The sequence below is a fragment of the Motacilla alba genome, chromosome 1 (assembly GCF_015832195.1).
Source record: "Motacilla alba alba isolate MOTALB_02 chromosome 1, Motacilla_alba_V1.0_pri, whole genome shotgun sequence".
Taxonomy (NCBI): Eukaryota; Metazoa; Chordata; class Aves; order Passeriformes; family Motacillidae; genus Motacilla; species Motacilla alba.
Genome location: NC_052016.1, coordinates 65944702 through 65966254, shown reverse-complemented (window position 1 = coordinate 65966254; position 21553 = coordinate 65944702). Strand labels below are relative to the sequence as shown.

At 39.9% G+C, this 21553-nt stretch overlaps 1 protein-coding gene across 1 annotated transcript in view; it reads left to right on the top strand.

Annotated features, from left to right (window-relative positions):
- LOC119708479 overlaps window positions 1-21553 on the top strand; it is a 37585-nt gene that overhangs the window by 8386 nt on the left and 7646 nt on the right. The window contains exon 2 of the mRNA XM_038154957.1: window positions 11901-12230. The gene's annotated coding sequence lies outside the window, so the exon portion shown is untranslated. The remainder of the gene's footprint in view (window positions 1-11900; window positions 12231-21553) is intronic.

Here is a 21553-nt window from a genome sequence, read left to right as displayed (position 1 = left end):
ATTTCTATATGGGTGTACGTTTTGGTGAAGAATGTAGTTAGGAGTCAGCTGAGTTATAATGGATATGGATTCAAGATATCCCTTGGATATCTCTCAAGCCATATATCTACCTTCTTTTTCAGTTTCCCAACTGGAGGCATGACACCAGAACACCCGCAAAGCTTAGTCCTGATCAAGGCTGAAGTCTTGGTTCCTCACAATTGGGGCACACAGCACAGAGAGAACTCCTGACCTTGTTTCTCGTGTTTCAAAATTTTACAGAGAAAAACCAGAAGTCTAACAGACCTAGAGATAATTCCCTCAATAATTAGTCTGTCAGATGCTGCTCTTGCACTGCTCCTCCAGGAGACCAAGGGGGAGACCTGTGGTCCTTACACATCCTGGATGGGTTAGTGGGAATCCAGCTCCTGTTGGTGTGTGTGAAGTAGATATCTTGCAGGCTGGGCAAGAGAGAATATCAGAGGGACCATGCAGTATACTCCAGCATCTGTGAGGAGATCATCAAGAAGATGGAGACAGGCTATTTACAACAGTACATGGTAGGAGAGAAAGGATTGCTGAGCAGGTATCAGGAAAGCATTTCTCATTCTCAGGCAAATCAACCGATGGAAGAGGTTGCCCAAAGCAGGTTTTCCAGACTCAGCTAGATAAAGCCCTGTGCAACCTAATCTGAACACACAGCTGGCCTTTAGTTAGTACTGTGTTTGACTAGAGACCTTCTGAGGTCCACCTCAATTTGAAAGATTTTATAACCTACCCAAGAAATTCCAGAAGGAATTCTGATGATGAAGCTCTTGTGGCAATTAAGTAAGCAGAGGGGAGCACCTCAGAAGTGCCTATAGCCCTGGAGTAGAGCTATCAGCTAGGGGATTGTTTTTGTTATCAAATTCCTTTGCAGAGGCAGTATGATGTTCACATCAGCTAGCAGTGAGACCCTCAAAGTTAAATTTCCTCTCTTAGTCAGCTCTGATCCCCCTTCATAATCAAGTGCAATAAAGGGAAGTTCATCTTGTCATAACAGAGGGTCCAAAATGAGGAACTGGATAGGCACCACCACTTCGGAGGTTACAATGTCTCTCATCTAGAGAGATGATGCTCAGGTGAATAGCTTGAGCATGTATCTTTAGCACAATAAAACCTGAAACAAGCCTGTCCTAAAACTGATGGAGACGCAGGAACTGCAGGAGCTCAGAGGCACTCTGAGACAGGGACAGCATTTGCTAGAAGTTGGAAAAGCAGAACATGTGAGGGCATAACTCCTGCTATGATCCTTTCCAGCAACTCTGTGCAGAGTGAGGCTCCGGTTAAGGCCCCAGAATTAGGCATGGGAATGTCTACACAACAAGTGCAGAGAGAGCAGGAAAATGCAATTTCAGTGAATTGGCTGGGATGGGATTTGCCAGATTAGCTCAGCACGTATAACTAATTGTGTTTATCCTGTCCAAGCAGCAGGCATCAGTGTAATGTGCCTGGAGTTGTTATGCACTGTATGTTTCTCATCCAGGTTTCCCTAATCCGTTCTACACACACATCCCTTAGGGAATCTGACTGCTCTAGGTGTAATACTCTGGTTTAATCTCTGCTATCCTTCTGCCAGACCATGCAACTCAAGTCCCACTGGAGTCTCCTGTGTCTTCATGAGCTTCCAGGTGTGTAGGAGAGAAAGAATTATGTCTGCTCAGTTCTGGTTAGGCATACAGATCAATTTCTTCTGAGTTCTTGTGCTGACTATTTAGGACTGATCCAAAAGAGCTGTTAGGTGTCTGCAAGAATCAGCATGTGGGCTGTAGGATGCAAAGATAAAACCTTTCCTTAGTTTCTCCTGGATTCTCCTAGTTATAAAAGTACCCACATACTTTTTTGCATCAAACTTCCCTCTGTGCCTAAAGATCTTATGGATGTGCACAGAAAAACCTTCAGTTCTGACAGTACTGATGAGCTTCATCTCACACCCAAGCCAAATTAACATTCACAAACCCACTCTAACTCCCTCTCAGTTTCATGTTTTTCACCTAACACACCTACACAATTAGGGTCCTTATCAAACACTCTGGTTTCCACAGCTTGCTTTGAAAAGGCATCCTGAAGAGGAGGCTTCTGTTCCTGCCTTTGCACAGTAGTTACAGCAGGTCTAGATCACAGAGGGGACCTGCATTCGATCCCCACCTTTACCTAAAAGGGTTCAAGCCTACAACATCCCAAAGGAGGGTCTGAGAAACACAGGCTCTTATACTCAGGTAGCTGGCTGCTTATAGTCCTCAGCTTCTTATTGGAGGTTTTCCACTACATAGGAAATTGTTAACTTCATAGGTGCTGGAAGCAGAAGGAAAGAGTGTCATGCACCCACTTAGCAGAGCACCAGAACCCACATCCCTCCAGGAATGCACTCATGTTCCTGCTCTGACACCAGTGATGTTTTTTAATGCGCACCATCCACAGAACAAGTGAAAAGAGAGCACACTCCACTCTCCAGCACCCCACAGTCAGGTGTTCACAGTACCTCCAAGGAGCAGTGAGACATGGATTGCAGCCTCCCTAAGGAAATGTGGGAGCAGAGCACGGGCTGTTGCTTCTTGGGTGACTGCACTGGGATGTGACATAAGGTGACACCATTTCAGCAGTATATCTGTATCTGAAAAAAAAGAATAAATATCCCCCTAAAAAAAAGTATGAGACCTCTACACCACTTTGGAAGCTAAAGGTAAAAATACTCTGAGAGTAAAATAACATGTTGTGGAGTCCAAGTGGATGAAGAGACCTGCTGCCATGGTAGCATATTAGTGGGGACAGGACAATTCCTGTCCTTAGATTGGCTCTGGATGGTGGTGCACTGCTTGCAGAGGTAATAGCTCGGGTCTTGGGAGCAACTTCACCACCCAACCCTTTGGTAGTTAATTTACATGGACAAAGCAGCACATGAACTGTGGCCATTCTCCTACTGCTCCAGAGGTAACCCAGCTGTCTGTAGCTGGAACATTACGCACACCAGGTAGACACACTGCTTCCTCACAAATAAATTTTTGGGTGTGATTGTTAGAATCCTCAAGACAGCAAGGCTGAAAAATGATGCTCCATGAAAAACACTTTTCATTGATTTTAGGGAAGCCAAGACTACTTTCCTGATTTCTTGCTCTAAAGAGAGCACAAGCATCCAAAACTGAAATCGATGTTATGAGGTGATAATTTTCTTTGCACCCCTCTTTACTCACCCCTGTAAATATATTTAAAAGGGCTCACAGAGACAAAAAAAAAGACACGTTCATGATCTTAGGCTGAAAGTATTGCAGAATTGAAAAGTATCCTTGTCACATATTTTTAAATCAAGACATGTTTCTCTATTTTTGCCTTTTAAGTATTCTTACATGTTAGAATTTTTTATTGCCACTACCTGGAAATAGTTTTTAGAAGTGTGCTCTTACTCATTTATGTTTTGATTCCCTTTTTATTAATGGTTTTAATAGACTCTTACTTTCCTGTATATTTCTGCTTGTAATTTAAAAAGATGAAACAAATGCTTTAAACAAAAGTCCTTTCTTTCAGCCAGCAATTTCTGGTTTATGTATAATATTTTACATATAGAAGGCTTAAGAAAAAATAAATTAAAATGCTTTTGCAAAGAGCAACACAGACCATTAAAGCTTTTGGTTTTTTCCATAAATAGTTCAAATCTGCCATCTACTGATATAAAGCAGAATTTAATGGAACCAGCCCTTTGGATTTTTCTCTGGAAAAATCTTGCTTCCCTTCCAGACATGCAAAACCAGTGCCATCTAGTGGCTAGCTCCAAGACTACACAGGCAAAAAAAAATATATATATATATATTTATTTATCAAAATATCTATTGCTGCTGGCTGCACAACAAGCTACTTAGCCATTTTGGAGTGGATTCAATAGGCTTAGTGTCCTGTGACTCCATACAAATCTTTGCTGCCATCATCTGAGGTGACATATAAACCTCTACATATATTTGTAGTTTATTCTAACAGCAGCAAAACAAAAGACATTGTGCAAATTGCTTTTCAGGCTAAATGCACCCTTTATTCTTGCTTATTTTGTACTTTTGGTTTGTTGTTATTTTTATATTCCCTTAATGGGATCATCTAAACTTTCAGGGATTTTGGAAGGATAAAAAATATTGATGGTCTTTAAGCTTGCTTTAAAAGTAGAAAGATCTAGCTCTTTTTTAACAAAGACAAATATAATTTGTGAAGTCAAGTGATCTGTACTTTGTAGTATGCCACAATAAAAAACAAAAGACATTAAAAAATCTACAGTTTTGCTGAGTTTCATATTTCTTCCACCATTTGCTGAGTAGTGCTGCGAAATCACAAATGCATCCTGTCGAGCTCAGTAAACATGAAGAAAGTAATTTTTATTTGTACACATACCACGTACCAGGATTTCAGAAACATTGTTAAAAGTAGGGAAAAGGGGCGTTGCCATAGATAAGGACTGCCCTCGGGATTCAGTGCCTAAGTACCTGAAGAATCAAGTAGTCAATCGCTGGGATTTTCAGATACTTACCTTCAAAATTGCTTTCAACATTTAGGCCATCTTGCTTGAGGGCGAACAAATTCAGATTCAGGTCTGATGATACAGATCTTTTAAATGTACTTGGGTAGTGATTCCTCCTGGAATCCAATGTGCAGGCAGCTTTCTATGCATGTGTTGACTTGGAGGCAGATGAAGATTTCACAGTGCTCCCTAATGTGCCTCTGATCAGAAAAAGAGGCTCACTGCTCACAAAAGAGTGGTCTGAGCTCCAGTGTGAGCTCCATTCTATATTCGAGAAAAGAGAAAAGAAATGACCCTCTTTCTCTGGGTTAACTTTCCTTAGCTTCAGGCTTGCAAAGATTACCAGATGCTCACATCTCATCCCACTGCCTGAGGGTTCTTCTAATGGTTAAGAAAATAAATGGGTGATTTTGATGCATTTTTCTTCTAAAATTTAGATACCTTCTCCTTCCTGTCAAAGTGAATTGAACCACGAAGGCCCATTCTACCTTCTCTCAAGTACAAAAGAGTGTAGAAGTAGTACTCAGAGGTAAACAGCTCCAGACAATCACAAGTGATCAGGTGAAACTCTGTTTCTGGATAGAACTGGGCATAGACCTAATTCTTCTCAGGAAATAATGATAATAGTCTTGCTCTTAAGAAAAATTATCATCATTAGCCTGGGCTAGTTCCAGTATTTTCCAAAATCTTTTGGTGTTGTACATGGGGGACACTCCAGCTAGATGCCAGACAGAAAAGCTGGAGTCTTTATTTTGATAATCCGTTTATCTGGATACAGAAAGTTTAAAACATGAGAGGTCCCTTAGCAGAAATCACCCAGCACATTGAATGTCCCTCGGAGGTCATTTGGAAGGTCAAAGAGGCAAACAAAAAAACCCAAAAAGGCATTTTATCTTAACATTAAAAATAGCCCTCATGCAATATAAAGCAAAAATGCATCTTTAATTCCAGCATCAAAAAGACTTTGCAAACTCTCAGAAACGGATAAAACTATGTAATTTTAAAAAGTGTGATGCCTCAGTAACACAGATGGGGATACAAGGAGCAAGAGATTATGTGGCCATGGGCCTTCACTCCCATGGAAACTCATTAGCATTTGCAGAATCCAAGAAAACAATTCTGTACTGAGCATACCAGGTAGGCAAACTAATACAGCTGCAGGATGGGGGTGAGGGCTCTTTCCATCCATCTCAGCTCTCATCCTGAGAAATACTTTCACTCAGCAATGGACACTCACTGGGAATTTGTCGTGCATTTGTTGGCACTGGTGACACCAGTGTCAACGCCATTTAAAATGTGATCTCACGAAGGCACAGACTGCTCAGAATGAACTGGTGGAACACTCTGGTCAAGAAATAATGGAGGTCAACTGCATAAGCAGTCAATACTTCAAGGAGGAGGGGTGTTTATATATGTAACAGTAATACCAAAAGTGGGAAGGAAAGAAACCATTCATGGTCTGCACACTCAGAGGGCTGAGCCAGGGTTAAGCACCTGATATTGTACACAGCCATAACTCACACAATGTTCCATCAGAAGGCTGTTGCACAGAACACATACGACTAAGTTAGACACTGGAGTGAATTATGATTGTGTCCAATATGAAGCGCTTAGCCCGGGCATTTAAGGAAAATTTGACCAGAGCTCCAGCCCTTCCAAAATCCAGCCCTCCAGCCCTTCAGAGGCTGCTGCTGTGAACCATGCAATAAGACACCTATCTGATAGACCCTTTCAAGTAGCCAAGACAGTGCAGCTAGCTTCCAGTCTCTCTTCAGTGACCCTCAGGGACTGGAAATTTGTTTTAACCCATTGTACCAACAGCAGCACAACTTTGGAGGGAAAACATCCTCAGCCTAGGGGATCCTAAACCCTAGGTCTTTAGAGGGCATTCCAAGCACTGTGGACTACCCAGCAGTGAGCACAAGGGACTAGCCTCCCTCACTGTTGAAGTTGCACCACTGGATGGGTAAGAATGCAAGTCTTTGGACCAGAAGGAGAGCAAGCACTGAAGACTCTGAGCCTCATCTGAGAGGAGGCATAATCTGAAAAAAACAGCTTTTCATCCCTTACTTCCTTTCTTACCAGCCACCATCATCATCATATCCTGTCTGATGCTCAGTCTCAGAGCCAGTTTTGCTGCATTTTCAAGGAACAGCTGCCACACTTTCATGTGTGCCTCCCCCATGACTATGGAATGATCCCGATAAATTTTAGGAAGATCTCTTTGCAGTTCATTTTCAAGATTCCCTCAGTCTTATCATTTTGTCCCTTTGTATTTCCCACTTTACTTTAACCACTTCTTTTTATACAGAATAGTATTTGGGAAAGGGCTGTCTTTCTGCTCTTGTATTGCAGGCAGCATGTGTGAATTCATGTCCTTGAGCAGAACTCCTGAGAGTATTTGATGAATCTATAGATACAAAATTGTAATTCTGGACATTATGGAAACATCTAGTTCATCCGTATCTGTTGGAGACTCTGAGATGAAAAGAAAGTTGGCACAGAACCAAAGATGTAGATAGTCTTCTCTCAAAAACTGAAGTTATCACCTCTCTTGTCTTCAAAGTACTTTTGCCTGAGAGAGAGGGGATTGGAAACAGACTCCACACAATTTTGCTTGGGGACAGCTTACAAAATAAAAAGGTGAAGCATTACAAAGCTGAGCAAGTCAGAGTAAAGACAAATCATTCCTGTGGTGAGTAGCTCCTTGCAGAATCAAAATTCATTTGAAAGCATCTTAGCATTGAGTTTTCAGGGCCCTGCATTGAAAAATGAGACTACCACCAGCAGACCCAGGGCAGGAGTTTTATAAATGTTCACTGTTCCTCCTGTTTATTGAAGCTTTGCTCATGCATCTAAATGACAGAACTAGAACTTTGCTTGCCATTTTAGGACATTGCTGCCTGTATTTCAAAAAATACTTCTACGGTGACCTTGATCAATCAGTTTGCCCCAACTCAGTGCTTTTATCTAATGATAAGTATCACAGAGAAAATGTGATGGTACTGAATCAGTGACAAAACTACCACTGCCTTGCAGTGTCTTTGGATTTTTTTCACACACATCTGCTAAAACCCCAAGGAAAAGCAGTATTGGCAAACAAAAGGAACTATGATTAATCTTTTGTTTTCCAGTGTCAACATGTTGCACTGTTGCTACTTTGCCTGTGTTAATAGTAATTAAAACCCCTTCCTTTTCCAGCTTTCTTATTTGAAAAACATGTTCGTGCATAAGGGAATACTTGGATGATGCATGTACGAAATGTGTTAAAAGCATAGTAAATGCATTTGGGTGTTTTGAAAGAAATTTGGCATGTCAAATGTTTTTAACTGAATATTTTTTCTCCTGGTGTAATGAGTTAGGTGTTATAGCATTCATCACTTTCCATGATTCACTGAGCTTATATAATATCCATTTGCCTAGCACTGCTTATTTTAATACCAGTTCCACCCCTGCAAAAAAAACCTGCAACCTTCAAAAATATCTGCTCCCACATTCATTTTTCACCAAACTCACCTGATGTAAGTAGGACTGTAGGAAGACCATGGCAGCCTAAAAAAAACCAATAATGAGAACCAGTGATCACAAAATAATAATTTAAGGCATGTTGAATTTTAATTTTGCCTAATTTTACAGTAGGCAAAGATATACAATGGAGCCTACTTCAAAACTTTTAATTCCAGACACATTTTGCACCGAGAGGAGCATGAAATTTATTTCTTCTCCTTTCTCTGCTGAAAAAAACTACCCACTGAGAGACTTTTTCAAACCTTTCTTGATGAAAATCATGTCTTTCACATTTCCAGTTAAATCATAGCTTAGTCAAAGTGTGATTTCTTTAAATTTGGATTATAATATACAGTTCATTAAAAATATGGAATCCCTGTTATATTTTTAAATCTCAGTGCAAAGTTAGTAGTGAAGATACTGAAGAATCTCTGTTATACCAGAAGTTGAGATGATAAACTTGGACATGCTTTTATTAGACATCTTCATTCAGGTTCTATGTCATCTTCAGAAGATCCAACTGCTGCTGTTGGTTAATTGCCTTCTCATGTCCCTCTGGGACAGAAAGTCAAAGCTTTCCTCTGCCACTGATTGACTTCTGCTAATTGATATGGTACATGCAACTGAAAGCCCATGGAGACTGTCAACCCTGAGAGGATGTATGGTTTCTGACTCTTGAGCCTGCATCTCTCTCCAACACTGATTCTCAATCTTAAGGTACCAAAGGCCATTTGAAATTATCCAGGAGATTTCTACTTCTAAGCATTTTTGTAGCTTCCTAATCCAGTGCTAAAACTGGGGAGAGAACTGGGAAAGCCCCATGCAAGATTTGGACAATTCTGTCTATATCAAGAAATTGCTAAGGACACCTTGTAGGACCTTACAGAGCTCAAACTCTGCTACCCAGCAGGGAGCCCCTGCACACCACTTTACCAGGTGTAATTCCTACCAGTGCCTGTAAGAATCCTTGCTCTGGGAGAATTTAGTAAGAACTCTAAATTACATCTGTAATAACCATCTAAAAAGGAACAGGAAGCACTCCTGACCCCAAGATCAAGGATGAAGTTCACAATGCTTTTGATTAGCCTCTTACACATTAGTCCTTCAGAGAACTGACTGGAGCACTCTTAGACAGAGCCAGGGAGGAAGCTAATAAATGTGGGTAATCAAGGTTCAATTCCTCAACTCGTTTCCAGGCACTCTTTTTTGTGCCACCACTGAAAACTGTTCTTTTATCAAGGAAACGTGAAAAAAGAATAAGCATCTTATCCAAATTAATATGAGGGTCAAGTTGTATTCCCACTCGTTGGAGTACTAAAAGCATGCCAGAAGTACATGTGTTTGTTCATATGTAGGACCTTGTTCAGAAGTGTTTTGAAGCAGCCACAAGATCAGGGCTAAATCTCAAGTGTGATATTAGCAGAATCTGCCTCCTTGCAGGTCCTGCCAAGGTTATGGCATGTAGTATGTGCTGAGACATTCAGAGCTGTCAAGACTTGAGCACTTCCACAAATGCTCACCAGCAAAAATTTACACAATACCAGATTTAGGCAGAAGAAGAAAAGATCTAAACTACAGATTTGAGTACATGCATCCCTTCTGTCAATCTGTCCCTCTGCTTTCACATTGCAAATACAGTAACCTTCTTCCCTCTCTGCCTATTAAGATCCCTAATTATATTAAAGCCTATCATCACTTATTCATGAAAGCATCTCTTTAGCACATCCAATGTTACTGATCCCCAAGGTCAGAGGTACAATGACAGTGTGTGTTTTCACAGAAGCACTCTTTAAATGAGTTTTCTAACTTTTTCAGTGAGCAAGGTCAGTTCTATTGGTTTTGTTCAGCTGGAACTATTTAACAGTAGAAAATTAGATTGTGTAATGTATATACTTTTCCACCTGATCTCCAACTTGAGTATGCTACCTAGCTCCAGTGATTTTCTTTAATGAGGTGGAAATGTATATAACAGTTTTAAATATGCGGGCTAACATTTTCCTCCATCTACAATTATGCAAATTGTTATATAGTTGTCTCTGCATGACAGAAGTAATAACATCTTATAGAGACCCTGTTAAAATTCACTGAAATCATCTACACAGATGGATATGATTTTAGAGCAAATACAACACAGACTCATTAATTAGTTACAAACCACCACCACCACCATCTCCTAGCAAGCTAGGTGACATGGACTAAGGCGTGTACTGTGTAAAGATACAATTTTGTGTTTGCAGTAGATGACTGAAACATTCTTAAACAGTTGAGAAGATCAAAAGTAACAAGAAGAGTCACAAGCTGTTATTATTTTTCAAGACTTAAAGGAAATACCATATATTTTCCACATACACTCTGGATTATAGGACAAGCAGTATGATAACCATCCTTTAGCATTTTATGGGATGTTCTCTTTTCAATTCCACTTAATTTAACTTCATTGTCGATATTTTAGAAGGAATTTAATTGATATAAACATTTTTATAAACACTGGCATTCAAAAAAAAAAATCAGAATTTTTAAACAGGTCCCATGAGCTCCATTTAGAGCACAAATGAGGTGTGAATTGGTATCTCACACCTCCTCTTCTAGCTCTTGCTTAATTTTTCTTTATGAGACAACTATGAGACAACTCATAGTCCTCCACAGCCTTTAGAAAAGTCCTAAAACAAAGTCCCCTGATGTCAATGTGAAGGAAGAAGATACCTGCAATGGCTCTTTCTTGGCAATGGAAGAAACAGCACCTTAACAAGAAGCAGAGACTCTTGCTGAAGGCAGAAAAACTAGCCACAGGAGAACCCCTTTTCACAGTGTCCTCAGTAACTGTATTTTCTACTTTACCATCCTGGGACATGTTAGTCACCTTTTTGGACATGTTAGTCACCTTTTCCCATTAGGGGATGATATACTCACAAGGGTTTCTGGAGGAAAGAGCAGCTGGCCTATGATTCAGACTTTCCTGTGGCTCCATGTCTTATCTGTGTGCTCTGTCACCTGGGAGGCCATAAGGAGGAGTTGTAGCTTCTTCACTGGTGCCTTCAACTCATTTCTGTTATGAAAAGATAAAATTGCAGATTCTCTCACCCTACCCCTTGGCCTCTTGACACCCTGCCTCCTTGCCCTTCACAAAGTTCATAAACTTTATTCATTACCATACAAACCTGCATGTTTAAGAGGCATGATCCTTCTCTTTTTTTCTTTTTTCCCTGATCTGCTTCTGGCCAGGACAGGGCTAATTTTTGCAGTAGCTAGGAGAGGGCATGGCTAAGACAGGGAGCTATTCTATGCCACCTTATTCATTGCTGGGGGCAGAGAGATGGGACTCATTTCCTGGAGAAAGAGTTCCTTGGCTTTGAGCAAGCCTGGCTGAAGGACTACTTGGGGTCAGATGGTCCTGGCTGTGGTCTGATCAGGTCAGGCTTGGTGAGCATTTTGCATAGGAATCACTCTCTCTTTCGTACACTTTTGTTGTTAAAATTGTTGCTGCTGCAGTTCATTTTTCTCATCTCGTTGGTGTTTCCAATAAATTGTTCTTATCTCAACCTTTGCTTTTTTTGCCTCCAGTTGGAAGAGGGAGGGGGAGCGCCACAGGCATTTGAAGGAGTACTAAACTGAAGAACACCATTCCTAAACCACGACATTCTCATTTCAGGTCCTCTTTTTTCTGCACATACCTCATCTAGCCTATCCCTAGCCAGTCTAGTGAACTCTAAGGGCCCTTAATTTCACAGCCAACTTCAACAGAAGTGCTGTTTGAATGTACATGACATGCCTATCCATGCGACAAACATTCGCACAAGCATAAATACACATCAAGCATGTAAATGCCCTCAGAATGCATGCAAATAATTTCTACATTGACTAAATTTTATCTGCACAGTTTTCAGGGCCATTCAGCAAGCTCCAGGCTGTGAGGAAATCTGCACGCTTGGAAGGAGGGATGTGCTCCTTGTAGACCCACCAATTCAACAGGAAACATAAGCAGAGAAAAGAGGTAGGACACTAATGTCTGGGGACAGGTTGTTTCTGAGGATGAGATGCAAGAAAGCATAGGAAAAAGAGAGAGTATGCACAGGGGGCACTTACCTTGTTCTTCATACCACATAACAGAGCCCAAATATTCAATGGATGAGAGCCTTGAACCTGAGTCATCTTGATCCCTAAATTAACTTGGCAACTGAATCCACTTCTCTGGCCTATTAAAAAAAAGGTAACTATTTTTACAATTTTTAGCCCTTTCCCTGAGGAAACAAGAAACACTTATGTCACAGATTTATATAAAAAAAATTAAAAAGGAAGTGCAGATACTTATCCCCTGATTGCCTAATAATCTCATAGCCCAGTCAATCCAGTCACACAGTTGGGATGTGAAAAACACATAAGTTTAAAATAAAGAAAATTACTGCAGAAAGAAAAGAGAGTTCTGGTTGGTTTTTAAGGCACAAAATTTCATGTGACAGGAAAACCACTTCTCACAAAGATATATTAAAGCTGCCCTTTGTGGAGGAAAGAAAAATCCCCGAGGTCAAGTAGAAGAGAATATGCCTCTAGCTTCAAGAAAAAGAACATGAACTTAATGGAGATCTATTGGAGGACACTGAAGTCTGCTTCAGAGAAACAAAGGCTACAAAGAAAGAGCAGTCTTTATAATGAGAAACCTCTGCTCATTCTCCAAGTATAAGGGACTTTGCCATTGCTGTGCTATTCCTCTTCTTTCTGCTCATTCAGGCCAGGTTCATTGTGCTGCTATTCACAGCTTTAATAGCTATCTGCTCTGGACATCATTAAAAGTGCTGTGGCTTGAGGCAGTAATAAGACTCCTATCTGTTTATTAATGACAGTAATACATAAACAAATAAGTTGCATTTTGCCTGGAGACTTGCTGTGTCTAAAAACACATCTTTTCTGCTTTAAGTTTCTGCTTGTGATGAGTCCTACTAAGTAACAGGAAAATATAACTTGCACATTGCAGTGGTTATTCAGTGGTTAATGGGTCCTCTACTATTCATGAAAAGTCTCTCTGTAAGTGCCCTCTTCACTGTAAAACTTACCCAGCTCCAAAGCTACTGATGCAGCCAGCTGGAGTAACAGGCTCCTCAAAAGTGACAGATTTAAAGGAAGAAATAGCAGCGGCTTGCTAGAGGCAAGTTATTTTAATATAATGCAGCAATGACAGCTCTCTACGTTTAATCATCAAGCTCCTGATTTTCTCCTCAGCATTTGAATTTCACAGGAGTTGGGGATTTGGGTAGATGCTATTTAACATTCCTCCTTCTGGCTGTTGGGCGTACCTGCCAGGTTCACGTTGGGAGCCGTGTTTATAACTTTTCCAGGTATTTTAAACAAAACCCTAAATAATTGCATGCATGAGAGACAGGCCTCAGAAGAGTAGCTGATACAGGTTTTCCAGGACATTTGTCTGCTCTGGCATTTTCAGCATGGTTGAGACACACTGACTGCACACTCTCATCTTTGCCCGTTCCATAAAGAATTTTAAGTCTTTTAAATACTTCTGTGGTGCCTCTCAAATGTAAGCACAGCTATTTATTTAACTAACAGTCACTATGGCCAAAGAGACATAAGAGTCCTTATGTCTCTTTGGTTCTTGAGTTTCACAGGTTTATACAACTAATCACTTGACTTCCTCATGATTTGTTTTGCCAAGGAGAATACAAGAACACCTTGGTTGCACAACAGTGTCTGTATGTTTGGGAATCTCTGCATCTAGGGCTCACATGTAAGGTCATGAAAAAAACATTAAAATTCCCCTACGTTTGAGTGACTAATCAGAAAGAAAACAAAGTGTGTTTAAAAAAAACCAAATCACTGTAGCTTCCTCCTCCTGCAGCTCTAAAAAAAAAATTTGATAAGTTATAGTATCTTTGAGATGTAGCACTTCCAGACAAATCATGAAGCACTCCTTTCTCAGCAAGCCAACCAGCAGACTTCTATGTGTATCTCCTGCATGACTCTCCGGTTTCAAGGGAGCCAGTCCTTTGTTTCCATATCCATTCAGAATACTCTTTAACTAATTATTTTCCTCAGAAGCATCATCACATCTATATTGATTCTTCCTCTCACCTCCTTCATAAAAACTGAATTAGATTCATCATTCTAGATGTCTTCCCTCTATGTCCAATGCTAAAAGAGAAAAACAAATGACTGAGAAGTGTTACAAGTTACAAAGGTAGAGTCCATATTGCCTTTCCTTTGATGTCTGCAATGCAGACCTGTTCATCTGAGCCTGTCATTCTGGGCTTTCTTAGTAGGCTATTCCAAGAAAACTTTGTTTGCAAAACAAGATTCATCTGACCCTTTTTTTCCCTACCAGATTAAAGACAAGGTGTAGTTAGTATTTCTCCCTATTTTTTTGAAATCTGCAGATGCTGATTAGCTCCAGTATCCACATGTACTTTGTAGAAGGCAAGAGCTGGTTAGAAAAATCCCAAACTGGACGATCAGAATATCCAGGGTTGAATATGGGGCTTGGAGTTGGAGTACAACCCTGGCAGCACAATGAATTCACTGGCAGGGAGACAGGAGAGAATAGAGGTGTTGAACAAATTTTATGTCAGGGCCTGTGACTCCCAGCAGAGTGTGAGGCAGAGGATAAGGACAGAATCCACATTACTGGGAGAGGTGAATGTGAGCACAAGAGAGTAAGAAGTCAAGCTGGAATTTGGAGATTGACCTTTGTACAGAAATTTAAAAGACTGAATGATATTCTGAGCATTAAAAATAAATCACAAGTCAGTACAATTATATAATAGAATGCAACAAAATACAATAAGAATACAATGGAAGGTTTTTATCTTAAGAAATTCTTGTAGCTTTTGAAGTCTCACTTGCAAATTACTCTTTATAACTTTTTGAGGCTGGTAATACCACAGCTCTAAGAGCAAATTCTCAGTTTAAATCAAGCAATATGTTTTTGGCAATTGTTGATAAGTGGGAGGGGGAAATTACACTAACGGCAAACACGGGGGGAAAAAAGAAAAAAAAAGAAAAGAAGAAAAGAAAATCCACATGCTGAGAGGGAAGCTATGCAAAATGTTGCTTGGCTGTCACTGAGCTCAGATTGCAAAATATCAATGAGAAAGGTCTAAGCTCTCTCTGCTTCTGACCCTCTGTGGTCCATCACATAACAGAGAAAGCTGTCCACATCTCAGCAGGGGACTCAGCAAATTTGACACAAGATCATGTAAGCTTGTAAGTTTCTATCTTCACTTCCACCTCAGGTGAAATATTGCTTTGCACTGGTGTCCTTAAAAATTGAGAAAGCACACAGATTACCATTTCCAGTCACCATGGTCTTTTTTTAGCACATTTCAGGCTTGTACATCTAGTGCGAAATCCATTTTAAGGAACAGGATAGGAGGAAGACTGTAGACTGCAATTTTAAGACATTGATTTGTCTCTCATCTCCTCTTGCTGCTCTAAAACCTGATGGCAAGGAAAATAATGTTCTTTCATTCAGTCCTGCATTCCAATGTCCTAAGGTGCCTGACTACTCTAACTTGCTCCTGTGTGAGAATAATGGCAGTTAAATTTGAACATCCCGGGGTAATATCTGGTCTAATTCTCAAATTAATACCCAGCAGAACAGCAGCCTCCAAAAAGTTTCTATACTGTAAACAAGAAATAGATGTTAATGTATCAGACTACATAATCAAACACCATCGACCTTAATGTAAATAATTCTATAATATTTATTACTTAATCTACTTCCTTTCCAGCCAAACAGGTTGACACAGAAAGCCTCTGTTCCTTTATGCTACTGGAGGTTAATATCACACATAGGACTCATTTTACCTGACTTTGTCTATCTAAAATTTAGGCAGCCAGTCTCAGATAGCTGCCTAAGTTTCATCAGCTGAGAATCTGATGAAGATTCATCTAATCTGTCTTCAATATTTATGTACTCTTTTATTGGAGAATCCCTACTCCTTTGAGAGGGAGCATGAGTGATTAGCTAAAATTAGGGTAATCATAAGGGGCCTAATGTTACCTGAGATTAATCCCTCTATACTTCAGACAATTTGCCCAGTGCCTATCAAATTCTCTCATATCCAGTTTCTCCCCTCAAACATAGTGCAGCATTGGACATTTCAGTCTCATCAATGACTGGATGCTGAACTAGAGATGTCCAGAGGTGTCTGCAAAGCTGAAGTGTGCTGTGATCCTATGTTTTCCTGACAATGGCAGAATCTGATCTCTTGGCCCAAGACCAAAGTCAACATCGCATTTTAGAGAATCCTGTGTTCTTGATACCTCTCACTTTTTTGGTTCTATGCTTAGCAGTTGAATGAATGCTTTAAAATTCATCTACTTGTCCATAGAGAGAAGGACATTCAGAATTACTAAACCCTGCAAAAATCAAACCTTGTCTTTAAAAATCTCTCTCACGACCAGGACCAAGTGTTCATGTTCACTGTACTGTAAGCAACCAGAAGACTCCCTCATGAAATGAACAGTTGTGGGAGGTAATAATGCGTTTGAAGCCTCCACATGCTTCCAAGATGAAGTTATGTAGTGTAGATGCCTTTGTAATTTTGATGCATTAGGAAAATTCATTGTTCAGTAGAGCTCAGACTCTTGCCTTCACCTATGGAGAAAGGTGGCCAGCTGCCAATTTCATCTGCTGCTTCTTGAATAGTACAGAAAGACTGGCTGACTCTCAACCTGTTTTTTTGGTTTTTTTAACTTGTCATCTCTTCTTTATTTAGTTAAATGCTTTCTTTAATTTTTCCCTTCACTTGAAAATAAAGATAAAAGGGAAGCTAACAAAGGTTCTCTACATGGCTAACTTTGTAAGAAAGTGCTGGGGCACATTTGTCGATTGCTTTAAATAAATTCATACAGTCTGGCTGTGCTTTCAACTCAGCTAGACATGGATTAATGCTTTTTTATTCACATGGTCTAGTGTCTTCTTGGACTTCTGAAACATTATTTAAATGCATATTGCTAAGTAGATAAGCTTTGTAAATTTTCAGCTAAAGCTATGTAATACACATTAATTATGCAATTACTATCTTGGGCCTGAATTTGTATAAACAATCAATTTACTTAGTTCTTTCTGCACCATTATTGACCAATATGCAGATATATATTACACATGCATGCAAAACAGTATTATAGATAATTTAAAGGCAGATCTTGCAGAATTTCCTATTCTGCTTGAGCAAAACTTTTGAACATTAATACTTACTTCACTCAACCTGGAAATTTTTGTTTAAAATTTTGTCTACTGTCTTAGCATCAAAGATTCCAGAATATCTGACCAAAACAAAAATCAGCTTAGGAAAAAAATAGTGAAAAAATGCAGTGTTCTAGTTTTATTGTAGTCCTAGGGAAGACTAACAGGAGTCATTAGGATACTAATTTAATCCTAGTTTATATCCAATATATTGTAATTTCTGTAACTTTCTCAAGCCACAGCTCTTTAAATGTGGACAATTTCAGTGCTAGGGCAAAAGTACGTTAAGACCTCAGTAACAACCAGTGTTCCCCAGTGCTTTACAAAACCCAAGTCTCTCCATTGTGCACAGGCACAGTGGAATTTCTCACTCCTGCTTTGTTCTGCATGAACACACTCAGATTTGTCCTCCCTCAAGTAACCCTACACATAAGTCATGCCCCATATACACCTTTTATTCCAAAAAAATTCTTATCAACTCACTCTCAAGACCGCTAACTCTGAGACTAGATCATATCTGTCTTATCCCCTTTTGTTGAACAATCAATGTTCACTCTGTAATGATTACCAAATGCTTGAATTTTGGAGGGTTTATTTGAATTAGAAGCATCTTACTGGGTGGTGGGGCATGTGGCTTCCATTTCTTCTTAACAGAGGAGCCACTGAACTCACAGGCAGCCAATGCTCATCCTATGCTCTCAGCTAAAATCCGTCTGTTAGGTAACTCAGGAACACCACAGGATTAAGTTCTGGCCAGAAGCAAAAGGAAGGATGAGAAAAACTCATCAGCCCTACCAGGACTGCAACAGTGACCAGTCCCAGCTTATGCAGCTGAAGCAGCAGCTGGGAGTCAAACAGGGCACCTAACCTACCTGCTTACAGACCAATCTTCAGGCAGCTAGACCAACCCATGCATCCCCCAGCTGGGCATCCAGCTGCATGGTAGGTGTGTAAGCTTCTGTTAAATGTCTGCCTAAAAGACTGATTTCCATAAAGCCAAATGGCAGTGTTCAATATAGTCAGGAGAGCCTGTTAGCCAAGAGAAGACCATTTCTCAGTGATGCTGCTTGGAATGGGAGGGCCTGTAAACCTACAGCACTACAATCTTCAGTCCTACAGTCTGCTTTCTTCCCACGTCGGTACCATCAGCTTTTCAGAGACATGGGTGCATCAACATGAACCAGCAAGCTTCTGAAAAACTTGTAACAGCTGTGGGGGCACAGCTCACTGTAAAGGGTAGAGAAAGGGCATGGTGGTACAGGTAAAAGAGCATTTTTGCACAGCTATGGGTACTGGGATTGAATTTCATGTAAATAAAACATGACCTACAGATGAGATTGTTTAGGACTGAAGCCCTGGAGGTTTTTCTATCTACAGAAAAAGTCTGGCAGAGGGATGAATTCAAGGCTTTAAACCAATCTAAGTGTTCCCAGAGGGTCACGGAATCATAGAATTATAGAATATCTCAAGTTGGAAGGGACCCATAAGGACAGAGCCCAACTCCCTGTTCCTCACATGACGATCTAAAGAGAACCACATGACTAAGAGCATCCTCTAGATGCTCTTGGACTCTAATAGGCTTGGTGCCAGGCCTCCTAGCTCTGCCTTTAAATTTTAACTGAGCAGTAGTGCCTGGGGGCAGGGACTGGGGCATGGGAGCATTGACTATGTCTTTTTAAGAAACTTTTTGGAGTTCAGTAATGAGTTAAGCTGCCAACACAGATGTAGCCCTGAGAAAAGAAACAAAAAAAAAAAGAGAAGGAATATATTTGCAAATAAAATTCATGTTTTAGCCATTCCATTGTGGCCAATTTTTTTCTATTTTTTGATAAAAGTAGAAACAGAGAGAAAAAGGAAGGATATCTGAGAACTAACAACTTCCAGTGCAAATGGAAATCCTGGTATAGTTTGCTTCGTATTAGGATCTGATCATTAAAAAAAATTCTCTGCTAGAGAAGATCTTTGCCTCCTATCCAGTACACGGCATAATAAGGCCCTTGCTCACAGGCAACATTTCCTAAAACTAGATTACTTGTAAAATCTATTGCTCTCTCAGGGTATGGAAAATTTTAAAGCTTTTCAAGTGTCAGAATTAGCAAGGCTACTTGGTAGTGTTTCTCCTCCTAGGAGACTTCTCTGCTGTTGCTTCAACCTGGCAGCCCAGATGAAAGAACAGACTATGAGAGAACAGATGAGGGGCTCTACAGGCAAGGGTAAAAGGATCATTTTCCACCATTCACAAGAATTGGATTCCTCCACTGCACAGGGAGCTAAAATTAGCCTACTCCACAGGCCTTCAACTTTTCAAGCATTTCTAACAATTCACAGACTCAAATCATGCCTTACAGAGCTGTAAGAACCACCTTTACTGAAATTCTACTTGCATTGCTAAAGAAAATAGTGTTAGGAAGGGTGTTGGGATGCTAGCTTTTCCTCTGTTTTTTTCTTTTTCCTGCTAGCTCCTTGCAGAAATTCTCTTACAGCAAGGTAAATCTTTGATTTCTTTTTTCCCTCCCTCCCTGCTTTTTACTGTTCTGGTTCTCTGTCTCTCTCTCCAAGTGAGATATCAAAAAATCATAAAGATTTAATGCTGTGAGTTGTGATCAAACAATCACATTTTAGATCTCAGCAAAGATGAGCTGAAAGCCCCATTCAAAAAGACATTTGACCAGTTTTAAAAGAACCTTAATCAGAAGTTTTATTAATCAACAATTAATGAACATTATCATAAATATTTTTGACAAAATGGCATGCATGAAAGTTCATTTGTTCCAGCAGCAAAAGCAAAATCAGATTAAAATCTTAATTAAAATATGAAGAAGAGGCTTGTCATGATCTTCAACACACTGAAAGATTCCTTTTTTTGAAAATCAGGCTCTCTCTTGCTGTCACATAACACTTTGCTGTTAATGAGTCCTTTCGTTTCTCTGTGCACTACAATACCTTCAATCTTAGCTGTATATTGTAACTGATTGATGTTCCCCTAATTACATTTTATGATATATTGTGCTGTGTCACCTCTAATGAGTAGCAAACATGACATTACCTCACTAGCACTGAACCACAGAAATCAATAACTGACATTTATTCAATGAACTGCAAATTGTGATTCACTAGCTTCTCTTTGTGTTGAGTAAATTCGAAGTGTAATTAATTTTCATGCATATTACAAACAGCAAATGCCTGTATGGGCTAACTTTAAAAGTGATTTGCTCTTTCCTTGGGTAATTACAGCAAAGCAAAAACTCTCAAGCCATCATTCAGAGGGCTGAGAAAAATCAATGGCTTGACAGAAGTCATCTCCTTAGATGGGCAGAACACAGTCATGGTTTACACTTTTGAGAACATTTCAGAGCCATTTTCTAAGACGTCTTATTGAATGAAGGTGGTATCATTCACAAACAATCTTGCCTATATATATTTTTTTGTGCACAAGGATTAGAAAGAAGCTCCTTGTTAGTTTTCCCAACAAGAAACAAATATCCAACTGTAAGAAATACATAAGTGCCTTTTTCAAAAGTAAAACATTGTCATGTGTTGTCCAGAACTTGTAAGAAGACAGTTGACTCACTGCAATTCACAGCTGATGGTTTTGCTTGCAAGCAACATCAAAGTTTAAAAATCTAGTTCTTGTTGCTCTTTCCAAAAATTCTGCCTGTGGCTTTAGTTAGTTTGTGATTTCTTTACTGAAAATGTCCACTCAAATCAGAGGAGAGCACCAGGAGAATTTAAAGTTAATGCTCTGTTTGCACACCAGGTCAGGAGCAGAGGCGTAGAAATCAATCAAGCCTTAAAGCTGAAGGCTCTGAAATTCATAGCAAAAGATTGTGGGTCACTTTAGGAACCGTGCTGTCCTCTGCGCTAAAGCAAAGCCCTTTGTACATGGGCATATACTGATAGGACAAGGGGGTCTAAGCTTGATTTAGACTGAAATATGGTAGGTTTAGATTGGATATTAAGAAGTAATTCCTTATTGAAAGGGTGGTGAGGCACTGGAACAGGTTGCCCAGAGAAGCTGAGGATGCCTTACCCCTGGAGCTGTTCAAAGCCAGGTTGGATAGAGCTTGGAGCAGCCTTGTCCAGTGGAAGATGTCCTTGCCTACTGCATATCATGTGGAACTAGATGACCTTTAAAGTCCATTTCAATCCAAACCATTCTATGAATCTATGATCTATGATATGTCAATTTATTTTTCAATTAATCACATGAAGAAACCTCATTAATAGAATGAATTAAGCGCTGCTCATTTCTCAGTTACATCAAGTTCAGTGATGTAGAAGAGTGATTTAGCTTCAGCTTTAAGTCTAAATCTGCTAATAAGCCAGAATTTCCTTCC